This window comes from Silurus aristotelis (genome assembly GCF_946808225.1).
Source record: "Silurus aristotelis genome assembly, chromosome: 5".
Classification (NCBI taxonomy): domain Eukaryota; kingdom Metazoa; phylum Chordata; class Actinopteri; order Siluriformes; family Siluridae; genus Silurus; species Silurus aristotelis.
The window spans coordinates 19,558,346-19,583,919 of record NC_139578.1 but is presented as its reverse complement, the minus strand read 5'-3'; the positions used below and the strand labels follow the sequence as shown (position 1 = coordinate 19,583,919).

Here is a 25,574-nt window from a genome sequence, read left to right as displayed (position 1 = left end):
TACATTTACAGGGAATACATTAAATGTGGTGTAAGCAGATCCGGGTCTGTATTCATGAGACAAAAAGCTGCAGTTCTTTAGCAAAACAAAAGGAGGCACCACAGAGCAAATTTTTACAGCGTTCAGTCCTGCATTCCTCTCATTGCTCTCCCTGCATCCTCCCTAGACAACTCACACTATGCTGGCTAAACAAACCACCTGACAGAGACCTAAACAGAATACTTTCCTCTACACTCTGCATTATCCATGAATAGATGTGTCACATATGCCATAAAAAAAGATAATTTCGTTCTGATTCTTTTACAAATCAGGTTTTGTTCTGCTTGTTGTAAGGCACTAAAAAATATTGACTCAAAAGAATTAACATATGAGCTATAGTCTGCATTGCTATTGTTCCTTGGCTAGGTTAATCCCATTACAGTGCACCCAGATTGCTGAGCAATGTGTTTTTTATACACATAACACATGTAGTGCATTGGCTGTATCGATTTAGTTACAAATACAAGAAAATGATGACTTAATGCTTTTAAAAATAGCTTAATTCATTTACAATTTACTCATATGAGCAGTAGAAATGCTGTAGTATCCGCATTTGGAAGAAAAGATTAACAGTGAGGTGGTATATAAACAGATTTAGGCAAAAAAAAAAATGAATTTTTGCAGTGTTCTGGCTATAACAATCTTTCACATAGCTACATTAAGTATCCCAAAATATCTTTCACCCAAATATTGACATCTGATTGGCTTAATCTTTAAACAGAGAGACAGAGACTGATAGATGTGGATGATACAAACGATTAAGCATTTCTCATTGTAAACTTCTTATGTAATAAGATATACAGTGTATAACATTTTATATTCAGTTACATCTTAATGAAATCTATCTAAATGGAATCTTTAAATGTGCTTTAAATGGAGACACTTACACTTAACCAGACTTGCTTTAACTTCAATTCAGACTGATATACATGCCGAAAAAAAAAATAGTCCGGGAGAGCCCGATGATTTGAAAATGTCAAAATCTGACCATGTAAAATGTTTTCCCAGGCAGCCAATTGTTCCCAGCATTAAAGCTAGCTCCCATGGCCTTCCCTGATTCACCTATATGGTGAGAAGCTGATCTGACTGTAGGTATTAATAACCGATGGCTGCTTTCTGCTCATAAAGCAGTCATTTGATTGGTTTAAAATGAGCTGCAGTTCAAAGCTCAAATTGAAATCTATCGACTAGCTAGAGACAGAGGACGGGCCCACATACCAATGAAGCAAGGGATTAAACAGGCTCGTTCTTCATAAAATTAAAATGAAAAAAAAAAAGGACAGGGGAGGAGAAAGGAATATGGAATAGGAGAAGAACAATCTATATCTTTTGTGTAGATTTTCTCTGCATTATGTTCAAGGGAGAAAATATAGCTTTGAGAGGGAAAAAAAGGTTTCGTTTTCGTTATTGCACTGATCCCATGTAGCTTGACTCATCCATGGAACATATACACTTTCATTACAGAACACACACACATACATGTACTGAAACTAGACAATACTAAATAGGGCTGGTGGTTTGAGCCTTGTGTAGTCTACATAATTAAAACATATAGACATCGAAAATCCTGTGCTGCATAGAATGACCAGCCCACTTGACAATCTAATATTAATTCCTCTCCGTGTCTCTGAGACTATGTACACTAAAGACTGAGTGTTTACAGTGGTGTGTTGGGAGCTGGGGTGCGGAGGCTTGTTCAAACACCGTCAGTGTCATCAGAGAAAGGCCACACTGTCAGCATTTCTCAGCCTTCTCTATAGGGAGCGTGTGTGTGTTTGCGAGAGAGAGAGAGAGAGAGAGAGAGAGAGAGAGAGAGAGAGAGAGAGAGAGAGAGAGAGAGAGAGAGAGAGAGAGAGAGAGAGAGAGATAGGGGCCGGCGCAAGTCTATTCTCCAGCCCTTATTGCAGCCTCGTTTAGACAGTGAGTGAGCGCTGAAAGCTGCCCAAGAGCCTTAACCTGACGTTAATGCTGGCTTCAGCAGATCTGTGAGTGGATCTATCTGCTAAAGTGAGCCATCAGACATCAAGACTCCACTTTAAACAGACAGGATCGGCCTTGCTAATCTGGACTCTTGTTGCAAAAATAACGAGAGTCTACCGATGTCATGTACAAAAATGTTACTCTCATTGGGCTCAAGATGGAAATAAATACATAAATAATACCACAAAATATATTTTATGAACTGTATTTAAAAAACAAAGTAATAGCAGCAAGCTTACAGTATGTATGGCTTCAAACACATTGCCTTCAACCTATTATTTTGTTCCTCTTAGTTCGTCTGTTATGCTATTAACTGCATTGCCTGGTTTGAATTATAAGCTCATTAACTCGGGTTATAACCAGTATCCATCTATTTAGCTTATTAGTGTGCTACAACTTCCTATTTCCCGCTCCCTCAGTCAGCAGTATCACATCGTAATGAGTGAGACGGCCGCCTCTGGCTCTGACATTGAGCACTAGCGCCGCAAGGTTGTCCTCCCAGCTGTCATATCTGCGCTCATGCTGCATAATTCTCCATGGCGGCTAAGCGCCTTTTTTCCAAACAGCACTGGATCATTTGGGAGCGCACGAGCCGGCGTGAGGGAGAGCGAGGCTGAGATTATGGCACGATATAAAGAGCAATTCTGTTTTCACGACGGCTAGCGGGAGCACCGATAGAGCACTGCTTTATGGTGCTTTTTAACTGTAGGTGACTGGTGTGTTTTTAATCATAAGGTGAAGGTAGTAGTTGTGATGTCGCTTTTTTTTTTCCCCCTGGTGATCGTTTTGTTTACGCTGCTATTAAAATGATTGTACAGTTTTAGCTGGTTGGTGTTAGCCACTCTTTTTTTCCCTACAGGTGTGCACGGGTTTGTTGTTTCTTGGCTGTCTATCGTCAGTGTCAGCTGGCCAAGATGAACAGGTGGGGCGGTGCTGCATGAACACAATTAAACACCTCTGAGACACACAGCCAGCTCATTTTATCTTCTTCACCCCCCCCCCCTTCTTTCTTTCTCTCCTACTCTCCATCTCTCCATCTCTCCCTCTCTCTGACTAAGAACACCCCCCCCCCCCTTTTTTCTTTTTCCATTCCTGACATGACAGTAGGATGAAACAGGCCACAGTACTTGACTTTCACAACTCAACCCTAGGGCCAGGACACGTCGCTCAATGTGGGTCACACTCTTAAGGTCTCATTGCAATGGCCTGTCAATCAAATAAGGGGGACATACAAATCATTCAAATGAATCAAAATATCTTATTATAAGAACACACTGGTGATAGTATTGTTTAAGTAACTAATATAAAGACGATATAGGTCAACATGTGTTTACATATTTATAAGTGCCTTCAGTGGGGTTAACAAATTATAATCCATTTTAATCATATTATAATCATAAAACCATTATCTAGTCCACTGGGTAGCTAGACTCTCCAGTGTCCTGCCCAGTTTTGGAAAAAAAAACACAGAAACCTAACTGACTAAGCTTAAAAAAAATCTGGTTGCTATAATAATGTAATAAAAATAATGTAATAAAAACAAATGGACAGCTAATTCAGTACATTATTACAGACAAACACTTTTTTTGGATTATACTCAAATATCAGGAAGTTATCTGCCCATGTTTTGCCTATAGGATGTGGTGTTCTGTTCTTGTTTAACCTATAATAAATCTTCAAGTCTAGATAACATCTTTATTTTCTCTGGATATGTTTGGCCATGAATGGAAGCAGGAGTTATGCTGTGTTTTTTTTTTCACTGATTCTGTGTAGCTGATGTGGGTCTTGGAAGCTTGTGCTAAACTAACACAAAGTTAGACAGAGCTACACTCTAAATGAAAACTTCAATAAGGAGTATGGTTTCTATCTGGGTGTTGTCCACTTGGCAGCTGTGAAAAGAAAACTAATATAAAAAATGGACACAAGCTCTACTTGTTCCAAAAGCCACACTACTGATTTGTGCACATCTGGCACAAATACATATACTTATACAAACACTTAGAGTTAACATTCTCTTTCTTTTCAGACATGCTTTATCCATCACTCACTTTCTCATTAGATAATTTGCAGTTTCAGCAGAACACAAAATAATAGCTAAGACAGTGTGTGTGTGTGTGTGTGTGTGTGTGTGTGTGTGTGTGTGTGTGTGTGTGTCAGGCCCTCTCTTGCTGTCCCGCTTTTCTGCGCACAAACCCGATACCGACAGACACACGCACTCGCACACTTCCCTCACATGTTCTGAAATATGTCATGATGACAGGCTCAGAGAGAGAGATACACTGTCTGACCATAATTACTCGAGAATCTTCCAGAAATGCTTTGCTATCATGGCAGCACTGCTTGTCGAGGAAGATTATTTCCCTGGCCTGAGTCAATGATGGCTGCAGCGAGCGAACAGAATCGACTGTCAGCTCGTGTAATTATTCCTATAGAAGAGCACTTCATACACACACACACACACACACACACACACACACACACACACACACACACACACACACACACACACACACTCACACACTTACACACACACACACACACACACACACACTCCATGCTTGTACTTCTTATGGAGCCATTTTTTTAAGTTACACAATGCCAAGACTATATGAAAACTCACACTTAAAAGTGTTGTATTAAATTTGCTCACAGACAAACAATCCACCCCAAAGTTTCACCAGCCCTGAACCCCTCCCCCTAAACACCTGACACCCCTTATTCAACTCATTGCTAATGCTGACAATGAATGACTGCATTTCATTACAGCTAACTAAAGATCATTCCTAGTAATGTGTTAAAAGGGAGGCTTGCATTAGTGTAATGACAATGGTATGCAGGATACAGCACTGAAATAATCCTATAGAGCGTTATTCTATCTTATTCTACCAGATCATATAGAAGCTGATCATATATCAAAAAGTCTGTAATGCAGTGTGTTCTTATCAGCTGTTAGTGCTGATTCTTAAAGTCGTTTTTCTTTTTTTTACTAGATTAATCATATAATGAGATCTACTGTATGCGTGCGCACACACACACACACACACACACTCGACTGCATTCTCTAATGGCCGTGTTTGGGGAGAATCATGCTGTCGAATGGTTCTCAATGCTTCCCTCCTGATCATTGCTAATGCTATTACTAACATCACTCATATGCTCTCCAGCATATATTTATGTGCTCAGGAGACCTGTCCTTCCTGGCACACTTCTCCTAACTGCCTGTATATGTGTGTGTGTGTGTGTGTGTGTGTGTGTGTGTGTGTGTGTGTGTGTGGTTGTGTGTAAAGATGAGAGAGAGAGAGAGAGAGAGAGAGAGAAAGAGAGAGAGAGAGAGAGAGAAAGAGAGAGAGAGAGAGAATATCTGTGTATGCATATTGTGTGTGAAAACGAGGATTGCTGCATTCACTAGCAGACTTGTGCAAGAGTCTAATCCACTTACTGATATATAAACACACACATCTCCGTTTACAGGAATGGCCTCTGATCCAATAACACACACAGGCCACAAGAGCAGACGTCGGCGTGTCTGGCCACGTGTGACGCTCGCCAATCTGTAAATGTCGGGACTTTGCTGAAAACGGATATCTCCTGTGTTCTTACACTTTGAGAGTAACTACAAGCCAATAAATCCATTAGCTACAGCGCATGAAAACAAACTTCCTGGTCTTCCAACTCAAGTTGATGCCACACACATCGATGGCCTTGCCATAGCTTTAGTGTTGGACCCAGCGCGTGTGTGCTTTGATTAGCAGGATGGCTTCAATTCCTTCTTTTCTGCTTGTCTGTGTGTCTTGTCTAGTAGAGGAATATGAATAGTTTATGACTTTCTGGATTTAGAGACCTTGAGGAGAGAGAGAGAGAGAGAGAGAGAGAGAGAGAGAGAGAGAGAGAGAGAGAGAGAGAGAGAGAGAGAGAGACAGTAAATATCTGCTAGGTTGAAACCAAGGACAGCAGCATCTGCTCAGAGCACTACAGTATATTTCCCCTGGTACACACAGACCACCTGCATAGATACAGGCCCTCCTGCTAGAAGCTCCACAAGTAATATTAACCTTTAAGATCCACCTTTCTCTCTCTCTCATAGACACACATGCACATTTTTAGGCCTAGAGCTACTGTCTATGAATTATGAATTATAATACTGGACAGAACATGACTTATAACAAAGACAGTGGTCTATATGACATGCATACCCTCAATCTTGTTCAAATTCAGCAGGCAAAACCTACTACTGTGTGTGTGTGTGTGTGTGTGTGTGTGTGTGTGTGTGTGTGTGTGTGTGTGTGTGTGTGTGTGTGTGTGAAAAATATTTTAAAGATCTAAATAGAAATTAGAGCATGATCTTATTATCATTCCTAATATTCACAAACACATAAGTAGGCTGCTCCTGAATTTTTATTTTTTTGCTGATGAGAAGAAAATTACACACATTCATTTATCTTCAGTAAACGCTTTATGCTGGTCAGGGTCAAGGTAATATCACAGAAACAGTAAGTGCGCCATGTACACACGCATTTACACATAGGGGGCAATTTTGCATAGCCAATTCACTTTCTGGCATGAGTTTTGGGAGGTGGGAGGAACCTAACCTTAACTCTAATGATGGAAAACAGGAAAATCAGAAACTCACATGGGCACATGTAGAACGCCAATAAACTGTAACCTGAGCTCTGGATCAAATTTGGGATATAATAAATTATTTAAAACAAAACGCTAATATGTACTAGATACTGCATAGATTAATAGGTTCTGCCATTGGAATTCACATTAGACCACACCAACCAAAAATGAAAAAAAAAACAACCAGACACATTATGAAAAACTGCTGGTAGAAAGACCACACTTTAATACTCACCTTCTTTTGTCTTTCCCTATTGATCTATTTCCACACTCACCATCTCCATCTCTCCTCTCTACTGTTCAACTCTTGTCTTTAGAGGAACAGGAAGACACTCAGGACTCCCACAGCTCTTCTCACTCTCACAGATCCACAATCTTTTCATGCTATTTTGTTAAATTCATGGTCTGCATTTGGAAAGATATTGCTAGCGGTGTCTTACGTAGCCAATGCAGAAAAAAATCAATACATAATTTTAAACAATGTTGCAGGCTTTAATCCATGTCTCCGGACTCATTTACACACATCATGCAATTTCGAATGTATTTCATACCTTATTTCATTTGTGCAGTTCCATTTACACCTCACTTTGCACTTTACATCCACCCTAGACTTTATTTCCTTGGATTTCTACTTGTTCTCTTCTTAATGACAATAAAATTGATTTTAATCAAAGCTAATCTAATCCAATCAAATTGAAAGACGCACAGAACATATATGTTATGATTAAGATCTAGATTCCTCTAGATCTAGATTTACTCCTGCTGTAGAATAAGGGAGACGGAGAGATATGGGAAGGTTTATCATGCAACACACTGTCCTAGTAACATGATAGAATGTGGCTTGTACCCACTTGATCCACTGTCATTAATATGTCCAGGAAACCACACATGAGCCCAGAGAAAATGTGGAAATGCATCCGCTCCCAGTTCACAGCCAACAACTGCGCTCATCCTGACTCCTCACCAACCCCCTGCCAGCATCCCTCCAACCACTCTCACCACTCCAACTAGTGCTGTTCCTGCTGCACCCACTAATGAACGCTCCAACGAGTGCACCAGCAAAAGAGTGCAAGGCTGCAGTTATGATTCTATTATTAGCTTGAGTGGTTGAGGGGCTTCTCACAACGTCTTGCCTTGATAAATGAGAGTTCATTAATTGGATGCAGAGAAAACAGCCGTTTGCCACTTTTGACACGTTTCGTTCCCCAAGCAGGCAGGTCCAGAAGATTTGCAATTAAGTGATGGCAGACGGGAAATAAGGCTGGTTATGCAGGGCTGCCTAGGCAAGCCGATTAGGCAAGGAATGATATTAAGACTACAGCATGAACAGATGATTACAAAAGCAATGTCACCAGCTGAGCTACAAGGCAAGATAAAGTGCCAGATTATTAAACCAGGAAAGAAATTGAGAAGATATAGATATGAACGTAATACAGACATAGCTTCACATCTTTTTTTAGATTTATTATTTAAGCATTAAGTTTGCAATTTTAAGCAATGCCAACAAAAAGAATGTGTGCAATCTGTGAAAAAACATCTACTGGTGTTTTTATTTCCACTTGGGCATACCCAGGTGCTACCCAAAAATGTCAAACAGATGTGCTGACACCTGATCCAAAATTTTGTTCCTTCTATTGAAAAAGTTTGGTCCCATGTTTGATTCTGTGTCCGAATTAGAAAACTGTGAGACCTCTAAGCTGTGAAGGACTAAACGTTATTGAATTTTTTGCACTTTTATCAGTCATTCGTGAAGATAAATCTACACAAGGCATGTTCAGAATTTAGCAAATGAGCAATCTGGCAACCTTTTAACATGCTGGACTTTTCTGTATTTTTTTATTTTATTCATTTATAAAAATGGTTGTGTATGAAAGAAGGGCAAATATGGAAGATGGACATCTATCCAATTACACTGTGATGTATAAAGTCATCTATAGCTCTGTTTGATACTACACAGGGATTATAGACTTTTGTTAGACATTTTACTTATCTAGGGAGTTCAACAACCCACAGCTAAATTCAGAGTAGTTTCCGTTATCTAATAAACACAAATATCAAGGTCGTCTCTCTCAGAATTTTATATTAAGACAAATGGCAGTGAATAAGATGCATTATGACAACATATTTGACCATTCAAGTACAGTGAAGAAATCAGTACTCATCCATGAATAAAAAATGAATGAATGCCCTGTACTGGGGAATTCCATCTTTTTAACACTACACTAATATTCATTCTTTTGTGCTGACGTTGGCCTTTTACACAATATTAATTGCTTCACATTATGTCTGCCTGAACATGTACATGATGATAATCTAAGATGATTTACTTCTTTATCCTCCTTCCCGTATCACACAACTCTTACTCAGTGTATCTCAATTGCACTGACACATTGCACTCATTGTAATCTTACTGACTTGATCAGCACTTCTGGGAAGATTGTTTTAACATGATGGACACCAGGACAATCTGGATCATTCCAGAGATATTTCACTGATCATTTCATGAGTGTACATCATGAACCTGCTTAGACTTGATTGTACTGTGTATCTTAAGTATCAGGATGAACCATTTTAGAATGCAATCAGGGTGCATTTATAACTGCTTCAGGAAGTCAGAGACACATTTTTCAACACTCTACAAAATACAATGGCACATATCTTATGTGAACAGAATATTGTTGGGTCCTATCGAAATAGGAGCAAATGTAAAAATCTAGGTATTTATTACATTTTTTTTCTTGATTTTTGAATTAAGTTAATTTACATATTAATGCATAACAACCAATAGCAGCCTAGTCATTATATTGAATTAATTCAATTCTATTCCTAATTCCGAAAGTACTGTTCATACACTATATGGCAAAAGTACTAGAACACCTGACTCCCATCCAAAAGTGTTTTTATTCCCAAACTGTTACCACAAGTTTGGAGGCACACTATTGTATAGAATTGTTTTGCATCTGGTAGGATTTAATTTTCCCTTTAGTTGAAGTAGGAGACCAAAACTTGTTCTGGCATGAAAATGCTCCTGTGCACAAAGCGACTGTATTTCATCAAAAATATTTATGACAAGTTCATTATTTTGGACTTTCCTTATGTCCAGTCTCTTGGTATTTTTTTTTAATAGTCTTTAAATATCTTTAACAAATATTCTGTGACCAGATCTTTTCACTGGATTGCATGTTTAAGAGGTTAAAGATAACATAAATATACATATGCACTGGACATATGTTTATTTCTTTTCTTTACATTACTGGATTATAAAAGATGTACAGCACCCATTTCATTCTGATCTAAATTTTATTCAGTTAAAGCTTCATTCAAATGAGATTGTTTGAGGTGTTTACATGAAGTCTTTTAAGTCTGATCAATCTTATTATGGCCAATTTTTTGGCTTTATGTAAATGTACCTATTATGTCTTACCAGAGATCTCTTTGGTGACATGTGTTAATGCATATGGTTGCATTAGGATCCAATCCAGGTACAAACAAATAATATGTCCAAGTGTATCTGGGATCAATGTAAGAAAAGTAAACATGACAAATAGACGCTTTTGTGTAAATCGCTTTTTTTCAGTTATAAACAATGCTTTAGTCCTCTTTTAAATCCTCTGCTGTAGGAAGAAAGCAAGTGTCAAGTCAACAGTAGATTTACAAAAGCCACCTGCAGCACACCTTTCTCTTTTCCTCATCACCTTCCACAGATAGATGTGTCTGCCTCAGGGCAATGCGACAAACTCAAAGAAACAGTGTTCAACATCTTTAAACAGAAACAGAGAGAAACAAACACTCGGTTCACAGAAACTAAATCTTCACCAAGCACCGAGTTTTCAATAAGCCAGCCAGATATAAAAAGCTTTACTTTTGTTTGCATTCTTTGCCTGATGTCACAATTCAGACATCAGATATTTCTCAAAATAGTTTGTATCACTGTGCCACCTCAATACAAATGAATGCATATGTAATAAAATTTGGGCTAAAAGAAACATGTTATGAAAATATTGTTTCCATGCAAAACATGGTCAGGGGAAAACCATCTAGACAGGAATAAGGTTAACACTGAAGAGCTCCGGTATTAAAATGGCACTGTTTTATTTCTAATAAAAGGTAGATTTGGAGGTGATTTAAATCCCTCAAGTAACAAGGTGAAAAGGAGAGAGAACAAGAGGTGGGTGAGTGTGTGTCCATGCAATAGTGTGTGTGTGTGTGTGTGTGTGTGTGTGTGTGTGTGTGTGTGTGTGTGTGTGTGTGTGTGTGTGAGTGTGTGTGTGTGTGTGTGTGTGTGTGTGTGTGTGTGTGTGCATGTGTATACAGGGATTAAAATGATTTATGCTTCACTGGCATGCCTTCCCTTTCACAACATGAGAGGAGAAGACTCTCTCATCAGTCATTGCTCCTCTCATACCATTTTTTACCCTTTTCAAAACACACTCCGTTTCACCTCGGCCTCACCTTCTGGAGTCGATTTCTCAAAGCCCACAGGAAGCGTCCGATTCCACGGCCACAGCCATGTCTCCTGTCACAAAACAACACTGACCTAAACACACTGTTACATCACTAGAATTTGAAATGCAGCGCAAACAGTGATTTGTGAGAAGGCAGAATGGCAGCCATGTTGTTTTAGCCCTGATTAATGCCCCTGGTGGAATACTAAAACATTAAGTGAAATGAAAAAATGGTCTTAATTAGTGGTAAATATTTGTCCATGTCGAGCCAGAGACACTGATGGTGCTTTATAACTTATAATGGGTATGACCTCAGCTATTAAAAGAAAAAATAGGGTTATGTCAGTTCACTAATGTCAAACTGAAATGACAACTTTTTTCCCCATTTTTTTAGCCAGCAGAGCTAAACACATGTTCATGATGAATTTGTGCTTTGCTAGCAATACAGCAGCAGGAAAACAAAATCTCGTTATTTAATACAATGCCAACATATTGTTTAGGCAGATTTGGACCTTTTTTAGCAGCATGTTCATTGTTTTATTTTAGCAGTGCTAGTGGAAGTGTGCAGTAATAGCGTTGCTAGCAGGATTTCCCAACATTAGCACTGATGCCTGCATGTTGTCAGCATTACCAACACTAGCTTCGTTAAATAAATCACAGCAGCGTGTTTGGAGACAAATGAGGGTGGTGTTAGTGTCACACCTGTTAGTGTAGCATCCTGCTAACTCAAAGTGCACATTTTCACCCTCACGTAAGGTCCCAGAAGTACACTGCCAGCTCTGCGTGCAGATACTGTGCACATACAGCAGCTACAGATGGGCAGTGAGTTAAAGGATGTGTTTTAGTAAGGTGTTGTACTACCACCACAGATCTTCGACAAGTCCATTAAATCCAAACAATTCTTCCAAATGATATTCCCTCACTTGGTGATATGATTAAGTGATTGAGAGAGCTTTTTGAAATGTCAATCCAGTGTGTCTCAAAGGTGTTCAATGACTCTAAAGGTCACAGCATACTATTTGTTAAATTTTTATCCACATCAAAACATTTGGTGAGCACTTGTGGCCCAAAGAAGGTGGGGGTGGAAAGATTCTGAAAAAGATAATTTCCATCAAATGATTTGCAGTAATTGGTGGACATTCTTGGAAATTCATTTAGAACCCGGGTTTTACATGTTCATCCTACATCCATGTGAGTTATATGCAGGTTCCTCCCAACTCCCCAAAAGATTTGATTACTTATTTATTGAAAAGTTGTAAATGAGTGTATCTGAACATCCAATCCAGGTTGCATTCCTGCCTCATGTCTAGTGTTTCCTGGGATAGGCTTTGGCTCCACCCTGAACAGGATGATGTATGTAATGTAGATGAATCAATGGATAATGTAGCTCAGCCATTACATAAGCAATGCCATTATCAACAGAAAAAAAAGAAGACAAAGAAGAATCTTAGCCGAGATAATGGTATCAGTCAATTGGTCTTTCAGACACAGGATTATATTTTCTTTACCATCATCCTGCTTAAATAAGGTGGGGAGATTTTTATATTCAGGTTTTATTTTAAACACATCATTATGATGTCTTCTGAAGCACATTATTTTTTTCCATTTATTATTAGTAATTACTTAAATGATACATCCCCCTCAGGTTGAGCCTCAGATATACTTGTTTTCTTTATGTTTATCAGTTTGTTATTTATGTCAATGGGTTTGTGCAGACATGTGTGGGCTTGTATGCATGTGGGTATGCGGATGTGTCCTCGGGGTGGAATGTGGCCATTGTGAGTGGATTTGAAGGCCCATTCTCTGGATTAAGCCATGGTCTGGTTTTGTCACTTCATCTAAACTTAGTGACATTGAAGCAGCGCAGGAAGCTTTTATCGTCAAATAAAAAACACCACAATGAATGACACCCCGGAATCGCCCTTTTTTCCCCTTTTCTTGCTAAATTGCCAAATAGATCAAGATCAAATCTTAGAAGGCATATGTTTTTTCCCCAAAGATGAAAGACAGAGAGGGAAACCGTGAGGCGTGGTGAGACTCTGATTAGTAAAGAATGTGCAGAATTTGAACTGAAGGCCGTTTTATAATTTTTGTTTCTATCAGACGTTTAATCCAACAAAGAGGCAGGCAAGCTGGGGGCATTACTAAGCTCTTTCTCCGCGGTTGAGCTTTTGTCTTACCTGTGGCTTGTCATTGTTTCCTAAAAGTATTCAAACAAAGTACCCGGAACAGACGTATGCGCAAACCAAAACATGAGAGGCTCCTTTAAACCAGGTGTATCCCTGTGGGTTTGTATTAATAGATAATCCTTATTCCCGGAAGGGGTTAGAGTCGACTCAGTCTCATGTTACTGTGTGGTATTTGTCTGAGAGATTGTGTGTGTTAAACCAGCTTCTCTTCACCAGACAACAACCTTTAGTTTTTGTTCAACCCTTTCATCCCTGTTGTACATTCCAACTCATTGTCCTGAACAGCACAATTATGCTCGTTTGTTTAATGAATTTTTCACTTTGCACTTTATCGTATACAAGAGTTTAAAAAATGTAAGATTGAAAAACAAATGTTAAACAACCTGATGTGAAAGGCACTCATCACTATAGATTTAAATATTCTTTTAGAGGCAACATGGAACCTTATTTATTTGCACTGTTTCTTGCATGCTTGCATCACTGCTCCATGATCACCAATACCTCATGGAATCGTCCAACTTTTCTCCTGACTATACTCACTAATGCTGTTCCACATACTCCAATCAGCCAGCTTTGCCAATCAGCCAGCTTTGCCCTTTCTCTTTATAAAAAAACCCCCACGATAATAGTAAACATATTTTATTGTTTTTATCAGGTTACATGTATTGTCGGAAGGCACTTTAAGACCTCATTTTATTTTTTTACAGAGCACAGATTGCATCCTACTTTGCTTTTATTGCACTTGTTTGCTCTGAAATAAGGTCCAGATTGCTGTCATTTTGCATTGTCTGTTCATTAGCACAATAAAACACACTAGGCTTATGTCACATAGTATTGCATGGTTTTGGATGTTGGAGTCAAAAGAAACTGATGGCTTGCCATCAACGGACATTTCAGACATTTTCTGTACAATTATAAGGGGTTGCGGAATTTTTTTTGTTTTCTATACAAGTACTGCATTGCTGATTTAGAAGCATGGCATGAGAAAGGATGTTGGGAAGCCTGAATCAAATCTGTCAATGCAGAACTACACAGTTATAAATGTAGTCTGTGGTAACCGTATATACAGAACTGGATAGAGCATAGAGAACATGTTTAAAAAAAGCCCTGGACTCTTGCTTTAAGTTGGATGGTAGCTGCTGGAATTGAGTACTGAAAAGGGTACAGAGTTCATGCTGAGAGGTATGAACTTGGTTATGAGGGCAAAGCAACACATACTGGGACACATAGAGTGAGGCTAAGCCATACACCAATGTGTGACTCAGAGACACACGCACACACATGCCTGTGCTACACTCAACACCTCCTTTCACCACATACTTTCCCAACATCTGCTGAGGGAGCAGTAAAGGAGCAGCTCTCAGCCACTCGGAGTATAAACCCTCTCATCTTTCTTTAAAAAAGAGTTTTGAGGAAGTTAGCTAGGAGAGATGCAATATGCCTAGGTAGTATTGTGCTGAGAATGTGCACATAATCATCATCATCATAGGCCTAGATAAATAAAGTATTATGAAATAAAGTTTCATACTGTTTATCATTACAAATTAACTAAACAAAATCCACCATCTTAACAAAAAAAACAACACTTAGGTTGACGATGGTGAACATTCTGATATGGTCAATAAAGTTGTAGACAGTGTCTTGGGTGCAGGACAGAGCTCAGGTTGACTTTTTGGCCTCTCGTGCTTTCTCTAGCAGTGTGAATTTAATCCCCTCACTCTCTTTTTATCCTCTTTAATTTGTGCCTCGGTAATTAAGCAGATCCGATGCCTGATGAGATTGCAGGTACTTCAAAGTCTTACCACAAACCCGATGGCGGGCGTTTCATTTATCAGAAAGGTCTCGTTGCCAGCTCTGCTGCCTGCCTGGGTTTCTAATAAGAGCACATTCATTTAAAGAGCCAGGCCCTGCTTTATATGGTGAAACGTGCACTTTTTGTCAAGCAGGGGTAAAACAACACCAGCTGAGACATCGATTCAGGCTTTTTTGGGGTGTAGTGAAGTGGCAACTCTCTCAGTCGCATCAGTTTAGGAGCCAAAGAAAATCCAGACTTTTTCACGTTTTCACATTAAAAGTAATGGTGTATATGTGTTACTCAAGGCCATCTGGATGTCTAAAGATGTGAAGCTGTTTTAACGAGAACTACTTTGAGTCACATTAGTAGTTCGATGCAATTAGGTCTATTTAAAATAAGGTGAAGGTGCGTAGCGGGGAAGGTAAAGAGCACTTATGCATCAAGCGCTTGTCCTTTTTTAATACACGTTTTGACAAGCCCTGGAGTGTTAAATGTAGCCGAGGGTCAGCTAAAGCACCGTTATGCAGAGCAGTGAGTCATAACGCCTGTGGCAGGAAGCACAGAACGGGCTGAACAATTGTGACAGCATGACATCAGAGTGCGAAACGAACTGTTAAAAACGCCAGAGGTTAGAGCTCTGTTTGGCAGAAGTACACGCATGCACACACACACACACACACACACACACATACACACACACTTGTCAGCATACAAAAGTAAGTATATGCCTATTAGCTAATATTCACAGAGCATAGTGTATCATTTAACTTTGTGGCATAATAAAATATAAATATTATACATAAAATATACAGTAGTTTTAATGTATGTACCACAACAAAGCATCCATATCAAAAGATAAATACAATATCCTTATCTCATTTGAAATGCAGATGAGATAAGGATTTGAAATCTTTATCTGTGATAATCACACCTAGGCTTCAAACACAATGTATTTGAACATTCCTGGAGATTTGGTTAAAGGTGGATTCTCTCACCTAATACAACTTTCTCAACTACACCAAAACCATCTCAATGCATTTAATAGCAGAGAAAAAGAAAAAAAAAAAGCAATCACCCTTAGGGAAGCAAGGGGGTGTCAGTTAATGTTTGCATTCCATTTTAGTAAATGTCACTGAACCTACTCTCTTACACCATATGAATTCTCTGTACATTTATAAATCAGCATCCATGCAGGTAATTAGCATGCCATTCTTTTTTTATGTGGTACTTCATTTGAATATAGCAGTTCTCAAAGCCACAGTACTGACTGCAAAAAAAAAAAAAACGTTTGAAAGTTGCTTCCAAGAACAGCTAAGATTAAAAATCTATTAATAGCAAATAAAATACAATCTCGTTCTTAATGAAATGACGGTTTGTGTGTGTGCGCAGCAGGGTTTTTATTCTGCATCAGTAATGATAGCCTGCTATATTTAAAACAGTGTTAAAAAAAAAAAAAGCCTTTGTTTTTTAATTCAAGACTGCACAAATGTGTATAATTAGACAACATACATAATTTTTCCATATCAACAGCAGGGACTACACTTTCCAGCCCACACACTCACTGCCATGTTCCAGGTCTTCCAATTATTCACCTGGACTCAATTACCACACTGCTATAAACAAGCCCACCAAACACTCACCCTGTGCAAAGTATCACTCTGTGTAGTTTATTGCCTGAAGTATAGACGCTTGTTCCTTGTGCATGTTTATCTGGTTTAGTTTTGCATTCTGGTGTTTGCCATGTTGAGACTAAATGCCTGACCTTTCACCTGTTCTTTGATGTTGCCATTGTTTTACATTTAATTCTGTTTGGCTGCTGCTTGACACAAAGATTGTTAGATGGAAAACGTCCAGGATATTGGGGTAAACTATTGTACTGGGAGATGCTTAGCACACTGAGAATATTGGCAAACAATATTAGGTAAATACAACTGCTAAACAAAAGTGGGCAAATTATAAAGTTTAGATATTTCTGGTTGTAATAACTGATCAGTAGAGACAACAACTGTATATGTGTTAGCAGCTATTTGTTCTTTAAATATTGAACTGACTCGCTTACTATAGCTTTTGACCTATAAATCTATAACCTTTAACCTATAAACCTTTGTTTACCATACAGCATACTTAAACATGCTATATAACACCTATCTAGGTAACCAAATGGGTACCAACATTGCTAACAAGAAAATCTTAGAGGCAAAGAGGAAAAAAATAAAAGAGAAAATCTTATCATGAATCCCCTAGTGTATATTGGTAGACGAGATGGCTCCAAGCCAACAGCATGGATGATAAACAACACAAACATGACCCCTCCTTCTTGTTTTCATTGGCTCACAACACTGAGGCTCACAAATCCATAGGTCAAAGTTCATCTACATATAGACATTGCAAAGTGAAAGTAACCAGATGAAACATACACACACACATATATATATATATATATATATATATATATATATATATATATATATATATATATATATATATATATATATATGTTTGTGTATAGGGGGGGAGAGAGAGAGAGAGATAACCATATAAAGTTGTAAGTGTTGTGGCTAAAATGTAGATGTTCTTCTGTATCTTGGAAATTATAACATTAATATTAACTTGCTTGAACTTGCTAACAGGCTAAAAATCTGTTGCTGGGATCCTCCCCCTATTTTGATACAGAACCCACAGCTCGAAACACATCCCATCAGTGTACCATGCTTACCATGCTAAATCTATAGGCCCTGAATGCTTCATTATAATGTGAGGCCCCTGGGGTGCTGTTATTTCCATATGCTTCTTTGGTGTTTTGTAATTTCCTGATTTACAAATGAAGAGTCGGTGTTACATTTAGGCAGTAAAAGCATAAGTGTGTTTCAGTGTAGCTGAAGTGTGCCTTGTTTGTAATAATCTCTTTCTCTCCCTTTATCTTGCTCCCTTTTTGTTTCTCTCTGTTTTTATCTCTTTGGCATTCTGCTCTCTGCTGTGAGCTCCCCTTTTGCACTTTAATATCCTTCAGAGAGGCACCATTTCTGTCAATATTTTATTGACTAAGGTGCGTGTGGGTGTGTGACTGTGCGTGTGAGTAAATGTGTGTGTGTGTGTGTGTGTGTGTGTGTGTGTGTGTGTGTGTGTGTGTGTGTGTGTGTGTGTGTGTGTGTGTGTGTGTGTGTGTGTGTGAGAACATGTTTGTGGGTGCCTTTGGGGGTTTTCAAGGTGTGGCCCTGCATCAGAGAAGTAGTGGGAAGATTTTTAACTGGAACTTTGTTCATGCAGTCAGCATAACCATGCATGGCTGAAAGACAGCATTCTCTTACTAGCCTGGGCAAAGAACATGTGGTACCAACACGGCGCTTATTCTGAATAGCAGTTGCCACTTCACTACATTTCAAAAGACCCACATTAGCGAGGTTGCTGAACCTGGGCCTTTTCCCTGCTTGACAAAATAAAGTGCACATTTTCACACGTTGTCTTTAACTGCAGCGGTGGGTCCGATTTAAACATGTGATGTAAAGATCTATGATGTTATACATTTTTTTCCTCTTTTGACTGAGAGCCAAATAAATTCCTAAGGTGTGATTTGTGTGTTCTACAGTAGCAACAGTAAAATTACTGTTTTGAAGCTCTGAATAATTCCTAGACCACAAATGCACTGTTGTTTTCTTTGGGCCTGCATGATCATGCAGATTACTAGTCAACTACTGCAGCTGTGAAAGGATGAAAAGTGTGTGTGTGTGTGTGTGTGTGTGTGTGTGTGTGTGTGTGTGTGTGTGTGTGTGTGTGTGTGTGTGTGTGTGTGTGTGTGTGTCTGTGTGTGTGTGTGTGTGTGTGTGTGTGTGTGTGTGTGTGTGTGTGTGTGTGTGTTCAGACTTACATATAGTTGTTAGGTAGGGCTGTAGCAAAAGTATTAACCTCCTTGACCATTGTTCTGGCATAGTAATAACCACCACAAAAAGCAAACCACATAATAATTATTAGCATTCATATGAAATGATAAAGTACCATTCAGATTGTTCTTTGGGGCCCTCTCACATTTTTCTCACAAACTATTCACCCACTCTTTTCTGTCTCCATGATGCGGGTCGTTCAGGCTTATTCTCAAAGGAACTCTAACAAAGAGTTTCAAGAACTCAGGCAGAGGTATATTGAGACCATGTGAACTTGTATTATATTCTACAAAAGTGAACTAATTACATAAATTTGGATAGTAATTAATAAAAAAATAAGGGTCTGAGCTGTGGGGTCAGGTGTTGATTACTTATGCAATCACACATTGAACGCAAAGTTCAAGAGGGGGCGAATAATTATGCAAGACATTTAAATTCGAAAACCATGCGAATGACCCTGTACGCTCTTCACCTAAGCAAAATTACGCATCTTTAAAGATCATAAACATAATTATTTCCTATATCGATCAGCGGGTAACATCTGGGTTCTGCTTTGACGCTCGCGTGTTGTGGCTAGATATAAGATGCTCGGCTGAGGTTAAGCATCAATAAGAAACCAAATAGAACTATAACTCTAATTCTCCATACAGTTATTGTCCCCACCTGAGTTGTGTAGAAGAAGACCTGGCTTATTGCATTGTGGTGCTCATGGGCTTTCTGGAAATATGAATAGCTTTAATTAAACGCCACTTGCATTGCCATCTGGCCTTTTGGAACCAGCTCCTCAAATGAAGCATGGAGAAAGCACCGTTTTTCTACAGCTTTCCTTTTTCACTTCCTTAATCTGTTCGCTGGGTAAAAAAAAAAAAAGCAGAACCCATACTAAAAATGGTCTTTCATTTATGCATTTTTATTTTAAATGTCATAAAAAGTATGCATATTAATAATTAAGCATGCCTATATGGAAATGTAGTATATATATATATATATATATATATATATATATATATATATATATATATATATATATATATATATATATATATATATATATATAAATAATGTTTATGTATGTTATAAATTGTAACATTCTCTTAATAATATCAGGGGAATATTTTGAGAGAATCATGGCAAAAAGCTATTGTTAAAATATTAATAACTATACTAAATGGATGATAATGGCGCTTAGAAAGACACTTTAAAAAGCTTAGAACGGGCTTTTAAAATTTATTGGCACATTATTTTTGCGTGCCGTTTTTCAGACCACACAACATCTGACATGTTTCGTTTAAACAATAAGCTCCAATAAAGAAAACTGAGCCATGGCCAGAAATGACAACGTTTCTGTGTTCACAGAGGAGACTGTGCTGTGTTACTGTACCCTTGAGAAGGTTATGCGTCTCAGTGCCATATGCTTGGACCGGGCAACTCCAATCCCCTATTGAAATATTCTGCAGAGGGTTTTTTTTTTTTTTTGGGTCACAATAAAAAACCTGTTGGGGCCAAGGACTGTAAAGTTAAAAGTTTATCCTTGAAAAAGAAAACAAGAAAAATATGGAGGTAAAGGATGTGCATGAGCTCACCTCAGAGACTGAGAGAGAGAGAGAGAGAGAGAGAGAGAGAGAGAGAGAGAGAGAGAGAGAGAGAGAGAGAGAGAGAGAGAGAACGAGAACAGGAGAGAATGAAATAATATAAACTAATTTACACTAATATGTACCATGTATCAAGATGGTCCGCACTAGAAAAAAGTTGTTACCTTCGTGCAGAGTTCCTGCCCTGACCTTAATCCTGCACTACTTGCCCACTAACTGCCCCCTCCCTTTTTCCCTCTCTCTTTCTCTTTTTTTCACTCCCTCACTCCTCCAATATCTCTCTCTCACACACACCTAAATCCTGACACACTCAGACTCAACTCACACAACTCACCAGGATCTTAATTACACACATCTTCCACACATATAATGACCACAATTACAGAGGATTACAAATTCCAGCTTTCAAGTAATGGCATTTCAACCATCTCTAGACTGCTGTGTGTGTGACTTACTGTTAAAGGAGCTGAATTTAACAGACCTTTAAAATACACTTCTTAATATTAATATTCAAAGCTGCTTTAATGCAAGTTTTGCATTGAATGCACAGATCCTTAAATAAATTTCTGTGGCACTTAAAAAATGACATCGAAATGCTCTGAGGGCAAATCATGACTCAGCATCAACTGTCCACTAGTCCTCATATATATAGTGAATTAACATAAAAATGCCCTAATTTATGCAGATTATGCAAATATCGAGCCAATACAGCTGAAGCAGTCAATGGGTGATCCAAGGAGTATCCCAGGAGAGAAAGAGCTGTCCAAGTTTGGAGAATAGAAGTTTTAATTTTTTTAACCGAAACTGAGTTATATTATTAATATTATTATTATTAATGCTGCTTTCTATCTATAATTAGGAAGCACCATCAATAATTTTCCACCTGTAGTGGAGAATTTTGGTGGACATTGGTCACAAACTACAATTTTCATCAGCCACTGCACCCCATTAGACCACATGCTGGCACACCTGAGTCACTAGACAGTAATTAGATTAGCATGTAGCACTTATCACTTGTAAAAGAAGCCCACAGCTCACCTAACTCTTTGTGTTCTTACTGTATGTCCAGGTTTTCATTCACTTTCTTTGTTCATGACCTTAGTCTATTGTTTATTGTGTCTTATTGTTTGTATTGTGTGTTTGCATTTAAAATTTCCAATTGTAATGTTTTCATTTATATTAGAACTTGATTAGGTTGTCTTAAACAGAAGTTAGATTTAATTAATACTTTATTTCAAAATATGCATGAGTGTGTGTATGTGTGTGTGTATATATAAGGATTTAGTGTCATATATATATATATATATATATATATATATATATATATATATATATATATATATATATATATATATATATAATATACAGAATTATTTCCTGAAGAAATAATATGCATATTTAATATAAACACAAACACACTTGGAACAAAATTAATTAAATACTGTGAAAATTAATAAAATTGCATTTGGCATGTTTTAGATTAATAGTTGAATAGCCTGAATAACTCTGTCCTTCATGTTGCCTCATACACAAATACGCATATTACTAGACCTGAGCTAATAAAGACGCAGTTCTGTGAGTTCTGATTTACTGTAATAAATCTTCTCTTGACACTAAATCCTGCTACTTAAATGTTATTGTTTATTTTGGCTATTGCTACTGTTTATATTACACTTGATATAGTTGCTGTACTGGTTTTGTATAATGAACTGGAGAGTGCTTATCTCACTGTTAAAATGAAAGGCTCACATATTCACATGTGCAAGACAGATTTTTGTATATGCTTATTTAGCTATTGTATTTGACTCAGCTTTAAATTAATATGGCCGAGTATTTAAAGTAATATTACAAAGATTTGTGTGGTAAAAGGAAAAAACTGCATTGAACCCTATTCACATTTGAATCAAACCACAGCAAATAAAATGTATAGCGCCAAAGAGAGCTGTGGAAAAAAGAAACCTCTCACTATAGAGTAAACTCTCAGTATAGAATAACACTGTACTTGAGAATAATATCTTAGAAACCATCTAAGGAGAGAATAAAAGCTACAAGAAGCACACTTCCTTTTTACAACGATATCCAGCTAGATTGTTAAACACACACACACACACACACACACACACACACACACACACACACACACACACACACACACACACACACACACACAGTGTGAGAGGATTAAATAATCTAATGAAATGTTTGTTTGAATGTGATTTTGTCTAGTAAATATTGATGAGTATGGATGAGTATAGAATTGATGACAAATTTGTGTATATGTATAAAGTAAAACTACTTTATAACTATGACTACTAAATATATTGTTGCTTCTTACTTTTTTTAAAGCATTTGAAGGTATTATGTTGTTTCTAATGGTTCATAATAGCCTAGCTAAATGTGTGTACTATATAATACTATGAATTATGAAAAATAGGGTGTATTAATCATTTTATTATCCTTGCAATTTCTGTATTGGTCGAGGAAGCCTGGGTTTTTTTTTTTTTTTTTTTATTATTTTTATTTTTTTTACTGAAAGAGTTTTTAATTGTAATTCCATAAATCCATATTGTGCTTGGTCAACTGGAAATAAACTGAGTAAAAAAAACAAAAAAAACCTCTACTGTCTCACTCTTATACTGTACAAGGTTCCATTGGACATTTCACAATAAGTGTCCTTGTCAACCTACACCTTATTAAGACTCCTGGTTGAAATTATTTCAAACCATGTGTGTGGAGGAAGAGGTTGATAGTGCTATGTGTACCCTATATTGGAAGAAAAAAAATCAGTATCTAACACATTGAATCCATAAGCGATTGGACTTTGCCAGCTACACTATGTACTGAATTAAACATGCTCCTATTCCTACCTAGTTTTGTCCTACCTAGTTTTGGCATTCGTGCCATCCTTACACACACACACATTCCCCCACTCACATACTTCTCAACCTAGGTTTTTTTTCTAAACTACACACAAACACACACTTTTACTAAAACCTGCTTATAGCAGTGTCACTTTGAAAAGTGAGTCCTTTGTTTGCCTGTTTTCTGACATTGAAAGACCTGAAATATCATATATACGGTAAAAGAAACAGAAAATTGGGAAACAACATATATTGACAAAAGGTTTTGTGGTATGTGGTTCTTCATAAAACTATTAGGATCTGTCATTATATAGGATGACTTAAAATGAGATAGCATTACATTTTCCCTTCACTTGAACTAGGAGGGGTCGGAGTGAATTGAAACTCCCCTTGGAACACCCTTGTAGATGAATGAGAACAAATCTCCTCAAACACATACAAAATCTACTGGAACATCTTCCCAGAAGAGTGGTGGTTATTATAACAGCAAATGGGGAATACATTTGGACTTAAAGTATCACAGAGAAGTCCAATGCTGTGTTTATGCTATGACTAATAAGTAACTAGTAGAAACTATTCATACTGAGTTTGGATTTTAATATTTACATCATGTTACAGAGAAAGTATACTCAGCAGTTACATTATTTGGATAACCTTCAACATGCTTTTTGCTAATTTAAATGCATTTGCATGAGTTAAATATTTGAGCTTTGAAGAGATTTAGTTGAAATATGAAACATTCAGTACATAAACATATTTTTGTATAGGCTTTTATTCATACATTTTTTTCACATTCTCCTAATTAGCTACAACTCTGTCATTGATCCTCTGATGCTCAATTACTCTAAGCTCACCCAGAATTGTAAGAGGACTGTAATTGCTGCTAATTTGGCCTGGCATTGTTTGAGAGCAAGTCTAAAAATTGCCCAGAGGACAAATCTGTATATCTTACACACAGAGTTGGTTAAGACAAATTTTCCCATGCCAATCCTATTTAATATATATATATATTTAGGCTAGTGTTCTCCAAATGGCAAGGTCACAAATCACATTCTCCCTTTTTCACCAACAGCACGCCTTGATTCCTTTTTAACACTGTGAGACATTGACATGGACTCCTTTGGCCACGAAACACTGTTTTTGACATTTAAACAAAAAAGGCTTTGAGAGATTAATGAAGGTAGTAACAATTAAGTTATTTATGACAATAAAGCCTTACATGGGACAAGTAACATTAATCTTTCTTTCCATTTTTTATGAAGAGATAGAGATAGTCATGCTTTTTTGAAGTATCTAAGACCTGTGCGTTCTAAAGTAAAAGGTAGACTAACCTAAAACAAAAAAGGATGTGTTCCTAATAAGGTATCTGCTATCACAAGATGACTGTAGATAACAGGCCCTTTTGCTGCATACCAGATTGAGAAAAGTAGTCCTATTGATGGCCTCAGCAAACTGTGGTGTAAAAAGGGAACTAGCCAGCAAAGATCAGTTTCTTACACTACAGACCTAAATAATATAATTTCACTTGAAGGCCTTGAACTGAACATAGTGCTGATTTCAGGAAAAGAAACTGCTTGTAGAGACAATATACCTACTGTATGTTAATATCAAATAGGCACATTTGAAGCAATAAACTGTAACAGCTATATAAAACATAATTACTAGTTAGAGATGATTTTGCAAAATCAGAGTTTGATATATATATATATATATATATATATATATATATATATATATATATATATATATATATATATATATATATATATATTGCATTAATTAATTTGTTTGTGTACTCATTGTTTATTAAACAACTGTCCCTTTAGATTTCGTTGTCATAAAATAAATTTTTCATTGCCACTGTCTAATCTGGCTTGCTCATTACTGAGCTAGAGCTACATCTGGATCTCTGTAACTGATTTGAACGAATTGAATGTGTTTGTCGGGTTTGTTTGTTTATTTTGCCTAGTCTAAAGTTTTAATCGAAACCTAAAACATGCTGGACCAGATTTCTGCTGAACTCTAACACGGCTACCTTGATAATGCACAGACACTAACATGACAGCTGACAAGGCAAGCACACATTTTAGCTTGCAAACAAAATACGGTGATAAGTGAAAAAAAATCAATAATTCAAATAATAAATAAATAAATAAATAAATAAATAAATAAATA

General features: G+C 37.4%; 1 protein-coding gene across 11 annotated transcripts in view; it reads right to left on the bottom strand.

Moving 5' to 3' along the window:
* pcdh7b (protocadherin 7b) overlaps positions 1-25,574 on the bottom strand; it is a 128,787-nt gene that overhangs the window by 36,862 nt on the left and 66,351 nt on the right. The window lies entirely within an intron of this gene.